The following is a 16,280-nucleotide window of genomic DNA, read 5'->3' on the forward strand; positions in this document are numbered from 1 at the left end:
ATAGTGAGAGGCCCGCTCACCGCGATGAAGAGTGGCCCCCGCTCGCCACAACTAGAGAAAGCTCTTGCACAGAAATGAAGACCCAACACAGCAAAAATAAATAAATTAATTAATAAACTCCTACCCCCAACATCTTCTTTAAAACAAAGCAAAACAAAACAACAAAAAAAAACTGATTCAAGGGAAAAAAGGAAAGCTGAAAAACACAAGATTGGTATGTGGCACAAATATAATTTCAAAATAATATTTCAGAGAATTTCATAGAAAGAAAGCTTAAAATAATAAAGATGTGTAGGCATGTGAACTTCATAGAATATAGGCTACTTTCTGAAAGACTTAACTAATGAGAAAAATAAGAGGCTGCAGAATGGGGATAAATCATGCATGGAGCCAAAGTTTAAAAGTCAAGACTAGGTAAGACAAGCCCAGTGATGATTAGAAACAGTTGGGACATTTTTCCTTGAAGAAAACAAGAGGTTTAATTCCTAGTGTCAAAGTTGACTTTATATATATATATTTTAAGATTTTTTTGATATGGACTATTTTTAAAGTCTTTATTGAATTTGTTACAACATTGCTTCTGTTCTATGTTTTGGTTTTTTGGCCACGAGGCATGTGGGACCTTAGCTCCCTGACCAGGGATGGAACCTGCACTCCCTGCATTGGAAGGTGAAGTCTTAACCACTGGACCACCAGGGAAGTACCCAAACTTGACTTTAGAACCTTGAAAGAAGAAGAAGAAGGAAATAATGACAAGAGGACCATTGAAGGAAACTTCTGGAAAAATACTTTCTCCTTTATTGTCTGAGCTCCCAAAGGAGATTAAAATAATAAGGAATGTCCACGCTTAGGTGGTGAGATATAAAGGAAGACCCAGCAAATGAGGCTGAGGTAAGAGAACCAGTTTCAGGACAAAGCTCTATGACTGTTAAGTTAAAGACAATAATCAATGGGCCCTTTTCAGCAATCCTGAAGCCCTACCATTCATGTTATACTTGGGTCATAAAGAATTCCTTGGGGTGGGAGGTAGGGTGAGTGCTTATTTTCCCAGAGTTCCCTCTCATTTCAATTTTACAATATACAGATTTGAACAACAAAGCCATTCTCTTCACGGTAGTCAAGAAATAGAGGGTTCTGTGAGCATTATGGTGAGAGAGGGAGAAGTAACCCTGGGATTTGGCGAGCACTGGCGATAGGGATTTCGAGAGAGACTTGGCATAGTGGAAGGACTAGAAGCAACACTGCACAGGACTAAGTCAATGTCCCGCAAGCATCCATGTGTCCAAGATCCACATTTAGTGTTTGCTCAAGTGCAGATTCACAGGCTCCACCTCCTAAGACTCTGATTCAAGTGGGCATGTGAGACTGGCTTGAATCTGCTCTTTTTTCCAAGTACCCACTTTTTTGTTGATAGAGTTATTTATTTATTAATTGGTGATATTTTGGTTTAAAAAGATGTAGTTCCAAAATTCATATTAACACTGTATTGTATACTTGAAATATGCCAAGAGAGTAGCTCTTAACTGTTCTTACTACAGACACAAAAATTTGTAACTATGAGAGCTGATGAATGTGCTAATTAATGTGTTAATTAACTTGATTATAGTAATCATCTTATAAGTTATACATATATTAAATCATCACATTGTACACCTTAAAAAATAAGTATGTCAGGGAAATAGGTAATAAAATATGTAATTTTCTGAAAAAAAGAAAAACACAATGAGTTACCATTCTAAATAATAGACTCCTTAGAATGATTAAATTGAAAAGTCTGACCACACCTAGGGTTGATGAGGATGCAGATAAGCATGGAGAGAAACTGGAACACATCCACTGCTGATAGGAATGTAAAATGGTACTATAATTCTAGAAAACAGTTTGAGAGTTTCTTACAAAGTTAATAGTATGTATTCCTCACCACTCAATCTTAAGTATTTACCCAAGAGAAAATGAAAGCAAAAATCCATAAAAGCTAGATTTTCATAGGAGCCCTATCTATAATAGCCAAACAATCCAAATGTCCATCAATAGATGGACAAATAAATTACGATATATCCATTCAATGAAATATTACTCAGCAAAGCAAAGGAATGAACTGTTGATACATGTAACGAGATGGATGCATCTGAAAATAATTATGTTGAGTGAAAGAAACCAAACAAAAAATAATATTATTTATACTATTCCATTATATAAAGTTTGAGAAAATGCTAACTAATCTCTAGTGATAGACAGCAGATCAGTGGCTGTCTAAGGAAGGGAGAAGGGGCAGGAAATCTGGATTACAAAGAGGTACAAGGTTACTTTGAGGGGTAAGAATTACTTTGACTGTGGTAATGGTTTCATGGTGTATACATGAATATGTGTCAAACATATGTATATGTCATATTTATATGTGAAACTTAACAAATTGAAGACAAAATATATGCAGTTTATTGTATGTCCATTTTAGTTCAATAAAACTCTTTTATAAAGGGTAAAAGACTTTGGCCTTCTCTCTTTGTTAAAGTTTGATAGAATTTACCAGTGAGACCATCTGTCATAGTGTGTGTGTGTGTGTGTGTGTGTGTGTGTTCTAATGGGAGTAATTTAGTTTCTTGAATAAATTAGTAAATAATTGATATATTTATCAATAAAATAATATATTTTATATATTATTATATTAATATATTTTGTAATAATCTATCAATATAATATATATATATTAGTTTATTTATTTCAACTATTTTTAAAAATGAACCATTATGTCTTTGCACTATTTTTAAAAATGAACCATTGGATTTATTTTTTGGTTGATTCTATATTTTTTTTACAATTACAGCATTGATTTATTTTGACAAATTAAGAAACAATGGATACAGTTGACAGATCAGGTTCACAGAACAGGTCTGGGAATGGAAAAAAAATTCAATATTTTAAGCAAAATTACAAGATTTTTTAAAATTAGCATATAAAATCGGGAAAAAATTAAGTAATACAGTCGAAGTAAGTCTTTGAATAAATATTGGTATTTAAACACACATGAGTCTTATAATAGTTAAAAGCATGAATAATTTTTTCAAGATTTGTGCTTATTATCCAATTAAAAATTAATTTGCACTAATTAAATGCACCATAAGTTACTTTACTGTTTGAAATAGATTGCATTGTTTCTAATATGTTTACAAATGATAAGTATAGCAATTATACTTTCAAATAATCAAGTTATAAGTGATGGCTTATAAAAGTGGATGATTCATCTAATGCTATAGATCATAATGATTTGCTCAATCTGTTTTTATACATTATAAACTGGCTATATCAGGTAAGGGTGGAAAGGATGGATACACAATATTGGCTCTTATTGGTATTCATGTTCATGTTTGCCACTTTAAGAAATGTAAAACAGTATGACTGAATGGAATATCTTATGTGTGCTCAGGAGTTGCAAATAGTTTTACCTGGAGTTCTGTTGCTCTGATCAGTGCTTAAATATGACAGAGTGACCATTTACCTGCCTCCCAGCTTTTTCTGTGCTGTAGGGAAATAGAAGTTAATCACTTTCGTTAAAAGTTGTAGCTATTATGTCTGGAAGGAACTATGTTTCTTAAATGGTTGCAGAAAAATATATAAATGAAAATAAAATGAATATGCTATTGAGGAAAAAAGTATAATTGTGTCAAAGTAAAATTGCTCATTTGTGGCAGTAGAGAAAAAAGGAAAGACAGTATACAGCATAGTTAAGTTATAGAAAATTTTAAGGGTAGTGACGATTATTTGCCTTGATTTAAAATACTTGCAAATAATGAGTTTGAAAGAAGCATTACAATCATAAAATTTTTACAAAGTTGGTTCAGTGTTTGTGACTTTATTCATAAGATGAAGAACTGTCTTGCTAATACAAAAAAATGTTATATCAGTTGTACAAAAATAGGTAAAGCTAAGATTCGGTTTACTTTCTGTTAAAATAGTTTTTTTTTTTTAATCTGTGTCTTCTGTATATTTTGCCTGAATAACAAACATTTTTTTATATAATGAGAGCCTGTTAAATTTTTGTGACAGTTTTTGCATACTCCTGAATAATATTTTAATAAGTCATTTCTGAAAAAGCTAGAGACCTTAAAATTCTTTGATACTTGGTACAAAGTAAGCAAGTGTTTATCTTAAATAAAACATGTTTATCTTAAATATTACATCAAACTTGGTCTCTATACAACTATGACTTATACCCATGCTTTTTTTCTGCTTTGACAATTATTTTTGATATTGCCTTTTTCAAATTCAGACCCCCAATTCACAGTAATTAAATATCTTTTATACTCAACTTACCTTTGGTGTTTCCCAAACTACTTCTGGGCAATGTGAAAAATCAACTTGCTCACCTTACAAAATGAAAAAGCTAGGAATAAGTAGATATGTTTGGCATTTTTCATGTTTTTAATTTACTCAACATTATTGTGAGAGCTGCCCTATTCTTCAAACCCATGGTGTAAGAAGAGCTAGAAAAATCAAAAGAGAAACTCAGCCTTTGTAGGTTAATTATATACAAGTTGAATGATATCAATATGTATGCATTTACACAAATATGTGCTTTTCATGTTGGATAGAAGCAAAATCATGTTCATGTACAAAGACTGTGGAATAACTGTCAACAAATTGTTTTTTTAAATGTTTTATGTCTAAGTTTAAATAGAATTTTTATTTATGAGCACTCTTTGGGGAATTTTTTCTACAATGAAGACTCATCCAATTAGGAAAAAAATAATGATACAAAAAACTCTGTTCTTAATTTTAGATGAAGTCATCAATGAAACAACCTCAACCCTGAGAGGCAGTCAGGTCAGCTTCAACTGACTGGCCAAGGTTGTTATGGATGATGGAATGATCTAGACTTCCTCTTTTCCGGTCAAGGTGTAGTCTGTGTAATTACTAACACATCCTATGGTACCTCAATTAATGCCTTGAACCAGTGGAAAAGTCAATAAAGAAATGTAAGGAAAATTCCACCTGACTTTGTAAGGTAGACTGACCATTTTGGGATTTGTTCAGCTGGCTGGATTAGTCCATGACCCTGCGTGGCATAGTTGAGGTCAAGACTGCAGATTGGTCTTATCCTTATGCTTAGAACTCTGTTGATGGTAGCCTTAATTAAACACTGTATGAGACAAGTTGAATGGATTTGTTGCCAACCTCTTTTGGCTAGATAATAATTAGAGTGGCTGACAGAGCAGTATATATTCATTGGAAGGTTTGCTGAAAGCAAAAACAGTCAAGAAAAGAGGCGTGGATATCTTGGGGACACAAATCTCTCTGTGTTTCTTGCAGTTCTACACATTTTTCAAACAAAGCACAAACTGTCTTTTGTTGTAGACTATCTTTTCTTTCTCTTTTTTTTTTAGCAGCTCAAATAATGATCATTTATTTATTCTTATGATTCTGTGGGTTGACAAGGTAATTCTTAAACTTCTCTTGGTTGCAGGCACTAGATATTTAAAAATGGACTCACTCACCTAGTTGGAACTTGGTGCTAGCTGCTGATTAAAAGCTCAACTTAGATAGCCAGAAGCTTCAGTTCTCTAACATGTCAGCCTCTTCGTGAGGCTGCTTGGGTTTACTCAGAGGGAGGTATATAGGTTTCAAGAAGGAGTGTTCCAAGATGCAAAGGCAGAACCTGTGGTTGTCTTAAAATTCAGCCTTGAAAGTTACCCAGCACCCCTTCCACAATATACTATCTGTCAAAATATGTCAAAAGGTCAGCTCATATACAAGGAGAGAAGAAATATTCTCCTTCATTTGATGGGCTAAGTTACATCTCAAACTAGAATGTGGAGTGGAAAATATGCTGACCAATCTGTAGTAGATATTCCTCATATTTAGTGTTCATATATTTTGTATAAATAAAAGTACTGTTATAATTTTCCTGCAACTAGACATCTAGTATTTGGAAGTGATTTAATTATTTTAATAGAATAAATTAATAAATATACATATTGTGGGTACTTTGCATATTGTTTGTGTGTGTGCACAATATCTTTAGATGCATAAACAAAAATGTATATTCTATTATTTCCCACTACCTGCCAATCTCTGTCTTCTTCCACATGCAGACTTCTTTGCATATATTACGGTGTTAGACTATTCTTGGCAGATAGAGACAGTGTCTCACCCAAGACTAAGGTGGAAGGTTTACTTACTGTCCAATATAATAAATACTATATTTCCCTTTGGTACAAAGGGTAGATTTGCTTGTAGTCCACTTAAAAAGATTTGGGTTCTCTAATTTTTGGGTTCCTCAGCTTTTACACAAACATAATTCACCATTGTCCTTCTGCATTGCCCCATAAGACATAGGGACATGAGAAACTGACACAATCATGAAGCTTATGTTGCTTGCTGTGCTGTGAGTAATTTTCTCTCACCCAGGAATCTTGTATCTTCTGTAAGAGCCCATGCACAATGACAAGTTACCTTGCAAGTACAGTAAACTCTCATAATTCTTGATACTGTTCAGTTCTGTTCAAAAATACTAAGATCATGAAAGACAAAGAGAGTCTGAGAGCATGTTTCAGATTAAAAAGACTAAAGAGACATAACAACTAAATACAATGTATCCTCCTTGATTGGATCTTGGTACAGATAAAATATTAGGGAGGCACTTGGTGGAACTGGAATAAGGTGTGTCAATTAGATAATAGTATTGTATCAATGATCATTTTATGAATGTGATTATTATTTCATGTTGTGTGGAAATATACACATGTATTTTGAAGTAAAGAGGAATCAATTCTGCAACTTATTCTCAAAAGTCTCAGAAAAATATGAAGAGAAAGAAAGAGAAAAAGTAAGACAGAATGAAAGAATAATAAAGCTAGTGTAAATGTTTATATTTGGGGAATCTGGGTGAAGGATAAACAGGAATACCTTATATTACTTTTGCAACTTTCTTGTAAGTATAAAATTATTTTTAAATAAACCATTTTTTTTAAATAGTGGAAAACCCCAAAGGGAGGAGATTTCTTTTTTTCTTTTTTTTTTTTTTATGGTATGCAGGCCTCTCACTGTTGTGGCCTCTCCTGTTGTGGAGCACAGGCTCTGGACGTGCAGGCTCAGTGGCCATGGCTCACGGGCCTAGCCTTTCCGCGGCATGAGGAATCTTCCCGGGCCGGGGCATGAACCCGTGTCCCCTGCATTGGCAGGCGGACTCTCAACCACTGTGCTACCAGGGGAGTCCAGAGAAGATTTCTTTAATAAATAAATTGCAAGGAAGGATCTGATGGTGGGGCAAATTATTATTTAGAAGTAACTTAGAGATACATTAACCAATTGTAAATAAATCAATGTTATTAGATCTTAATTCAAACATACTACAAAATTTTTTAAACATGATAAGATAAATTTGAACATTGACTAAATGTTTGATGACTCTAAAGAAAAGTTTAAGCATAATATATTCTTGTAGATATATGTTAAAAAGTTTCCTTTTCTCTTAGAAGCATATATGGAAATATTCATAGATGGAATTAACTTCCAAATAATCTGATGGCAGTGGAGAACAAAGGGAGTGTAAATAGAACAAGTATGACAATAAATTCATAACTGCTGAAACTGAGTAATTGTTACATGGGAGTTCACTATGCTACTTTTCTATTTTTGCCTATGCTTGAAAGTTTCAATAATATATAAACTTAAATAACTTCATATGGAAATGTAGAGAGGCAAAAAGAACAAAGGCAATCTTTAAGAACAGTATGTTAGGACTCATTATATTGGATAGAAAAACTTGTAAACATAACTAATTAAAACAGTGTGGTATTAATGTAAAGATAAACATGTATCAAGAAACAGTCCCTCCATACACAAGCAATTGATGTATGTAAAAACTGTTCTGTAGATCAGCAAAGAAAGAACTGTTTCAAAATAAATTGTGGTATTGGTTAATTGGCTATCCATATAGAAAAAATTACATTTACCCCACCCTCTCAATGGACACAAAAATCAATTGTAGTGAATCATAGATAAAAATGTGAAAAAATAAAACAATAAAACCTCTAGAAGATAAGAGAATATCTTCATAGCCTTAAGGTGGGGAATATTTTTTAAAATGTCACTAATATACTTAAAAAATGAAAATATGGATAAATTGACTTATGTTAGCTTCCAAATATCAAAAAGTACCATGAAGACAGTAAAACAGCAAACCTCAGAGTGGTAAAAGATATTATACAATACATAAACCAAAATAGGGCTTGTATCAAGAATATATAAGAAACTCCTACAGACACAGAAGAAAAAAATGATAATTTTTAAAATGGGAAAGACACTCAAATAAGCAATTCTAAAACAAGATACTCAAATGATCAATGAAAAATTTTTTTTAAAGTTTTAATTGGTTAGTTATCAAGTAAATGCAAAGTAAAACTACAATAAAATAATACATTGGAATGGTTAAAATAAAATATTCATAGCAGCACTGCTTACAATAGCCAGCACATGGAAGCAACCTAAATGTCCATCAACAGAGGAATGGATAAAGAAGATGTGGTACATATATACAATGGAATATTACTCAGCCATAAAAAGAACAAGATGATGCCATTTGCAGCAACATAGATGGACCTAGAGATTGTCATACTGAGTAAAGTAAGTCAGACACAGAAAGACAAATATCATATGCTATCACTTATATGTGGAATCTAAAAAAAGAGTATAAATGAATTTATTACAAAACAGAAATAGAGTCACTGATGTAGAAAACAAACTTGTGATTACCTGGGGAATAAGACAGGGGGGAGGGTTAAATTGGGAGACTGGGATTGACATATTCATACTATTATATATAAAATAGATAACATAGACACACTACTATATATAAAATAGATAACATACTATATGTAATAAGAACCTACTGTATAGCACAGGGAACTCTACTCAGTACTTTGTAATGGTCTATATAGGAACAAGAATCTAAAAAAAGAGTATATATATATATATATATATACACACACACACACATATACATACATTGAGGTTGAACATACACTATTTTGTTCCTGGTCATATACTCAGCTGAAATATGAGCACATGTTTACCAAAAAGCAGGTACAAGAAAGTTCAAAGGACATTATATGAAATAGCTAAAACCTGGAAAGAGCCAGGTTCATCAGCATCAGATTGAATAAGTGACACAAAGGAATACTATACAACGTAAAATTAAGCTACTGCCTCACAGAATACCAAAGATGAATCTCACTATTACAGTGTGAAAAGTAGACAGTAACACTATAATGTGTTTCATGTATAATTCTTATTTATATACAGTTCAAAAGCAGGCAAATATAATTTATAGTGTTAGAAAGTAAGATAGTGATGACCTTTAGGGAAAATGGAGGTGTCAATGATTGAATAGGGACATGAAGGGCCCCTTAGGAACTGATAACATGTTAGTCATTGATTGGGTGGGGCGTGGTTATACAGATATGTTTATTTTGTGATAATCCACTGAATTGTATACTTATGACTTATTTGATCCTCTAGATGTATGTTACACTTAAGTGAAAAAATTAAATACACACTACATAAACATACATGCCCTTAGCCAAAATTCCAGCTCCATCTCCCTTTAATTTTAAACAGTAAATGCTCTTTAGAGGAAAATGGCTGAGGTTGCCAACTTTCTTTCTGACAGAATCTCTAAATCAGAGCACGACAGTGTTTATAATCTTTATTAAAATTGCTAATATTTATTATTAATAATCTTTAAAATAATCAATATTCAGTATTTACTAGGGATTAGTACCATGCCAACTCTTCTACTTAGATTATCTCATTTAATCCCCCTATTCCAAGTCATATAATGTAGGTATAATTATTTTCCTCATTTTCAGGTAGAGAAGCTGAGTCTTAGGTTGGGTAAGTCACTGGTTCATAATCATAAATCTAGCAGATGCTGGAACTATGATTGAAATGTAGGCTGTCCTACTCTGTACCCCTTGAGGTCATCCCAATGCTATACTGACTTCTACAAAAACCTTCCAGATGTGGGTGTCTGTGACCCACTGAAAGGGAAAAATCAGGCAAGCCAATGCATAGAATTACTCCAATGCTCAAATACACTGAGCATTGAGAAGCAGTTGCTAAGCAAAGGGATGTTAGTAATAACATTCTCTTTTTTACAGGACTGAGGTGACTGTGTCTAGTCAGAACAAGTCATTAAGATCAAGCAAAAGTTCACTGAAGAAAAGGCACCTATTGTTTATCTCACAAAATAGCTGGAGGGTTTTCCAGAGAGAGTGGACCAAAAGGTAAATTACCTAGTGGAAATGTCAGCAGGACAGGACTGCACACTAGGACACTAGGGTCTTTTTCATGTACAATTGACAACAGCTAAAAATAAATTGAACATTGCAATGGCTCCCCATGTTCCAGTAGCCCCAGGATGCTATTTTCATTTTAATAAATGATTGAACAAAGTGTTTAAATTCTTTCTGCTTTTAGACTGATATTCATGGGCACAGGAAATGTATTATTGAATATTTTGCTCTGACCTTGCTTTAAGTAAAGGACTGCCATTAATAGCTAGTGGGTAAATAGTGGCTTCACCATTAAAAGTACAGGAAATTTGAGTCATTTTATTGTTAGAAGTGAAGGCATGTCTCCTGCCATCCATGTTCCCTTTCTACTTCTCCAGTGTGTCAAAGAGTCTATCCTATGGGCACAGCCTGGCTTAAGGAAATGTTTTGGAGAATTTCTAGTAAGTTCAATTATGTCCTGTAAACTCTGTTTAAGAAGGCAGGAGGAAGACTAATATAGTTGAGAAAGTCATCTTTTTAGAAAATGCTAATTATTTTAGGGTTTCATAACAAGGTAGTGACCTTCACCCATCTGGAAAATCAAATTATGCAGAACATATCATGGTGGAGAAATAAGATACTACATGAATTATGTCTTCCATGGCACCAAATGATAGTTTTCATAAAGTATCACAAGGAATTGACAAATTCATTTGGATCTCTTCATCCACAAATAAACATGGTGTTGAAAGCTTACCTTGTGCCTATTTGGGTGTTTTTTAATTGGTATGCAACTCTTTCTCTGCCTCCTGTGATAGTTATTCACAGGCTGTTGCATACTGATTTTCATATGCTTTCTTCCTGCCTTGGACCAATGAAGCAATAAATAAGCAGGAAAAAAAAAAAAAAGATAGGTCTCTAAACAGCATCAGAGCAGTGGTGCAGGAAATAGAAAGCAACTCCCCGAAGAAGCAAATGCATTCATAGCAAATTCCACCAGCAAATGAGTAGTGTCATCCAGCTAATTATATGTAATTGTCCCCTATATTATAACAATAAATAATTCAGGAAGCCAGTGCTGCTTGTTGGAGATTACAGCTCTATATAAATAGCAGGAAAACAAATGAAGAAAACTTAAACTAGGTAGTATGTACTAAAATCGTTGTCATAGGCATTTTATGGTACTGTCCACTGCCATAAAATTTTTTGTATGTATCCACTGAATACTACATCTTGGTGTACCTAAATCAGAATGGAAGCTGTAGATTTTCCAAATTCTAGGGTGATTCTGAGCCACCTAATATGGCTCATTAGGCTGATTACCACCTAATATGAATAAGCAGCCAAAACAATTGTTAATATTGTAGTCTTATTAACATAGCCACCTGGCCAGGGGTAACAATATCTCAGAATTTCTTAGGCACTTGAAAAGATGAATATATTGCCTTAAAATATGGCATAAAAAATCAGTGAACTCTGCTACTATCATGAGTGTGACCAAAACATTCATTGGTAGCCATTCCCCTGTACCACAAACAAACATATGCTGAAAGAATCTCTGTGATTTAGAACAAAAATTCCAAACGGTAGCAGCAAAGCCACTAGCTCAATGTTATGGCAGCCTATTCTGATTATAAAGCCCACTCACTACTTCCTATAATTCATCATGAGCTGACCAAGTCCATGTCTCTATGCATAAAGAGGCAGTTCCTTGCCTTTTCCACAATTTCAATTTATGCATGGACATGTCTTTCTCTATTTATATTAAGTCTTTTGCTTAAGGCAAAGGCCTAAATCCTTCCTACTCTTCTCTAATCCCAATAGACGAAGGCCAAGATTATAACCACATATTTACAGAAACACAGCCCATCATCAATTGCCTGCATTCCAAGCAGATAGCAGAAGGGACCAAGATTCAAGTTTAGCATAGCAGGGTCCTAGAAGGCTAGAACCTCTCTAATTGTCACTACCATACATTTATTTTCATCACTGTCTTCGATAATCCAAAATAGTACAGTCTTAGAAATATTTGTCATCCATATGTACATCCATCCATCCACCTGTTTACTTTCTCTTTCATTCAAAGAGTATGTGTTGAGTACCTAATATGCAGGAGGCCCATGACAGACCCTGGGGACAGAAAGATGAATAACAACTCCTCTTAAAGAGTACTTAGACTGGAGAAAATGAACTGAAATGCCATTTTTTCACATTAACAATTCAAAGCAGTTTATAATAACTCAGATATTGGAGGTGGAGAGAGGAGAAGCAATCAAAAGATACATAAAGCAAGTTCAGTGTATCCATCCAGCTTATAGTTTTTATTGATAAAATAAGACAGGAAAAGAAATACAGCAGTGTATGCTAAAATGCTCAACTAAATAAAATCAATATGAAAATACATGGTATAGACTTATATTCTTTGTCATCAGAAAACCTTTTATCTGATTTCTGGGTCTACCTGAAATAACCATTGGCAGTGGGAGAGGGAATGAGATTTCAAAAGTAGATAGGATGGCAGTCATATGCTTTAAGCTGGAAGCATGTGACCGTTGATCTAAGACTTCTCCTTGAGATCTTTACTAGACAGCCTTAGCCAGGAATTTATATTCTGTATTATATCAGCCAGGCAAGGCTCCTGGGAGTCTGCCTAAGTGAGATCAGTCCACCAAAAGCATATCAATATTTTGATGGCAAATCCCCAAAAGATATGAGTTTGAAATCTGAGCAGACTCTTCTCTCCCACTTAAATTTTCTTTTGTGTTGTTAAATCAACACCAGATAGCATGCATTCTTCACTTCCAGATATAATTTTGTCTTGGAATTGTCCTGATAATGCCTCTTTCCTTCCATCCTTATGTAGGCAGAATTCACTCAAGGGACATTTTGTTTGTTTGTCGGCTTGCTTGTTTGCTTGCTTTGAGCGGTTGGGAAATCTGTTAAGAAGAATGTGAAGTCTATCAAAGTAATTTTTTTAATAAAAAGGAACTTGAGAAAATTGTATGTTACTGTATATTTGAGAAATCTTGCATGAGTGACTACTATGAAAAAATGTTTTATGCAAGGCATTGAGGAGGACACTGAATAAGAGGAGAAATATAAAGGTCAAATATGAGTGACAACAGGGAAGCCTATTAATTATATAAATAGACAGCTACAGATCTGCTGTGATAAATTCCTGAAGGTCTCCTTTTCAAAAATTATACCTTCCTACATACAAAATGCTAATATATGACAGGACACCATTAAATGTTAATTTCTTTTGGTAAATATTTAGTCATCTGATATCATGTAAATGAGGGTCTACATTGTAAATGTGACTGCTTTTGAAGCTGATGGTTTTTTGCTCCAATACCACATTTACTTAGCCAAAACCCAGCACATAAGAGCTCATATAATAATAAAGAATCAAATGAATAAAGAATCCAAAATTAGGAGAAGTGGTAATCTCTCTCAAATAAGCATAACAACAGCAATAAAAAACAAAATAAAACAAAACAAACATACCCAGTAGATATATACAAATACTAAATTAGTTACATGTAAGAACACAAAATACCATTGGCAATAGAAGTTTCTTTAGGAAGTATTTTCATAGAAGATGGATCTGGAGTTTATTTTAAAGGCCTGGGGAAACACAAAATGGTGGAAGGCAATGCATGGGTTATACCCCATGGAGTTTTCTTTTGACACATGAGTACATTTAAAAATAGCCTGATGGACTACAAGCCCCAGGAACTAGCTGTTCATAGCTAATTATCCAAAGACTTGAAGATGCCAAGCTGTACAAAGTCAATTTGACTTTGCCTAGTACAGCCTGAAGCTACTTTAGTTAAACCTCAGTCATGGTGTTTCTAATGAAAGGGGCAAAATAGAATAAAAATGGCAAACCCAATTCAATATAAGTGAACAAAATTGTAAGAGGTAAAGGCACACAGCAGCCAATAATTAAGACTACCAGTACTATTGTTTCTCTAGAAACTTGGACTGTAAAAGAGATTAACTGTCTTAATACTTAATTCAAAAATAAAACTCATTTGATTAGGACTCAAGCTTACAACTTATGCAAACTTACTCACAAAGAAAACATGCCATAGAAAAAAATATTAAATGTCTGTTAAAAATAAAATGTTCAATGAATTTATTTTTATAAAATTAAGACATAGAAAAAAATGTCCACAATATATCAGTAAGTGAATCATAAGGATGTTATAGGGTCAGAAACATTGACATATCCTCATCAAGGTTAATTTGGCCACTGGCTCTAGTGAATGCCTATCCTGCCCATAGCAGAGACCAACACTTGAAGCCTCCCTGATGGGACCATTTCCCTGTGGGACAAGCCAGCCCCCTGGTGGCAGACTGACTGCTGTATTTATCCTTTCATCATGGAGGTGGCAACAACTTCTATTTTTTACTTGTATAGACATGTATTCTGGATAAGGATCTGCTTTCCTTGCCCATAATCCCTCTACTGGTCTGTAGACTTCTAGAATATTTTACTTATCCTCAGGATATCCCCAGCAACATTGCTTCTGACAAAGGAACTCAGATCAAAAAAGAAGCATGACAATGAGCTCATGCCCAGAGAATTTACTGGTATTACCTACCATGTATCGCATCACACAGAAGCAGCTGAACTGGCACAATGATGAAACAGCCTAGCGAAGGTTCAGATACAAGGCTAATGAGGATAAAAGATCCTGAAATATTAGCATAATATTTTAAATAGTGGGTTACATGTTTGAATAATCTATCAATATAATCGTGCTATTTTTCTGATAGCCAGAATACTTAAGTAGAGAAAACAAGGTTTGGAAACAGGAGTGACTACAGACACTCTTTTACTTAATGAATGGGATATTGTGATTTAAAAAAAGAAATATATGTCTTTGTCCTTGTTCTTGGCACAGAGCTCCTAATATTCTTGGAATTTCCCAAGTGATAAGAAGAATAAATATGGCTTGGTATTCCTTCTAAACCTCTTTCAACTACACCTGAGTTTATGTAAATAAGGTGACTTTTGATAATATTTAAGGATGGGGGCTGGTTTCTAGGAGAACTAATCATGTGATTAGAAGATTGGAACTTTCAATCCCATCCCCTTGACCTCCAGGGATGGGAGACGGGCTGGAGTTGAATTAGTTGCCAATGGCCAATGGTTTAATCGATACTGCCTAAGTAATGAAACCTCCATAAAAACCCAAAGGATGGCGTTTGGCAAGCTTTTGGATTGGTGAATTCATGAAGATGAGGTGAGAGTTGTTGGCTCAGAGAGAGCATGGGAACCAGACCCCTTCTTGTATATCTTGCCATATGCACCTCTTCCATCTTGCTATTCTTGAACAATATCATTTTATAATAAGATGGTAATCTAGAAAATCAAATGTTTCTCTGAGTTCTGTGAGCCACTCTTAAATTAATCAAACCTAAGGAGGGGGTTATGGGAACCTCCCATCTATAGCCACTCTATCAGAAGCACAGGTGACAATCTGGACTTGCAATTGGTGTCTGAATTTAGGGGTGGGGAACATTCCTGTAAGACTGAGCCCTTAACCTGTGGGATCTGACACTATCTACAGGTATCAGAGTCAAGTTAAATTATAGGATACCCAGTCAGTTCCACTGAGAATTGGAGAATTGCCTGGTGGTGTGGGAAAAAAAGCACATATCAAAATAATCCCCTCACAAATTTTTATTTTCTTTTCTAAAAAATTTGGATTCTGTGTGTCAAACTCCCCTAGTTCTTAAGGGCCAAATGTTGCCAGCAGATAATACATTTCCTTTGAGTTAAAAGATGAGATTTTCACCTGATAATTTGGGGTTTCTCAGTCCACAGCACCAATAAGGCTTACTGTATTGGCTGTGGGATGGACCCTGTTTAGCAAGGGAAAATTGGGTTACTACACTGTGTGGTTGGGAAAATATGTGTCTAGAGCCCAGGGGATTCTCTAGGGTGTCTCTTAGTATCCCCATGTCTCAAAAGTAAAAGTTAGTGGAAAATTGGAG

This window comes from Mesoplodon mirus, assembly GCF_964341445.2.
Source record: "Mesoplodon mirus genome assembly, chromosome: 4".
NCBI classification, from domain to species: Eukaryota; Metazoa; Chordata; class Mammalia; order Artiodactyla; family Ziphiidae; genus Mesoplodon; species Mesoplodon mirus.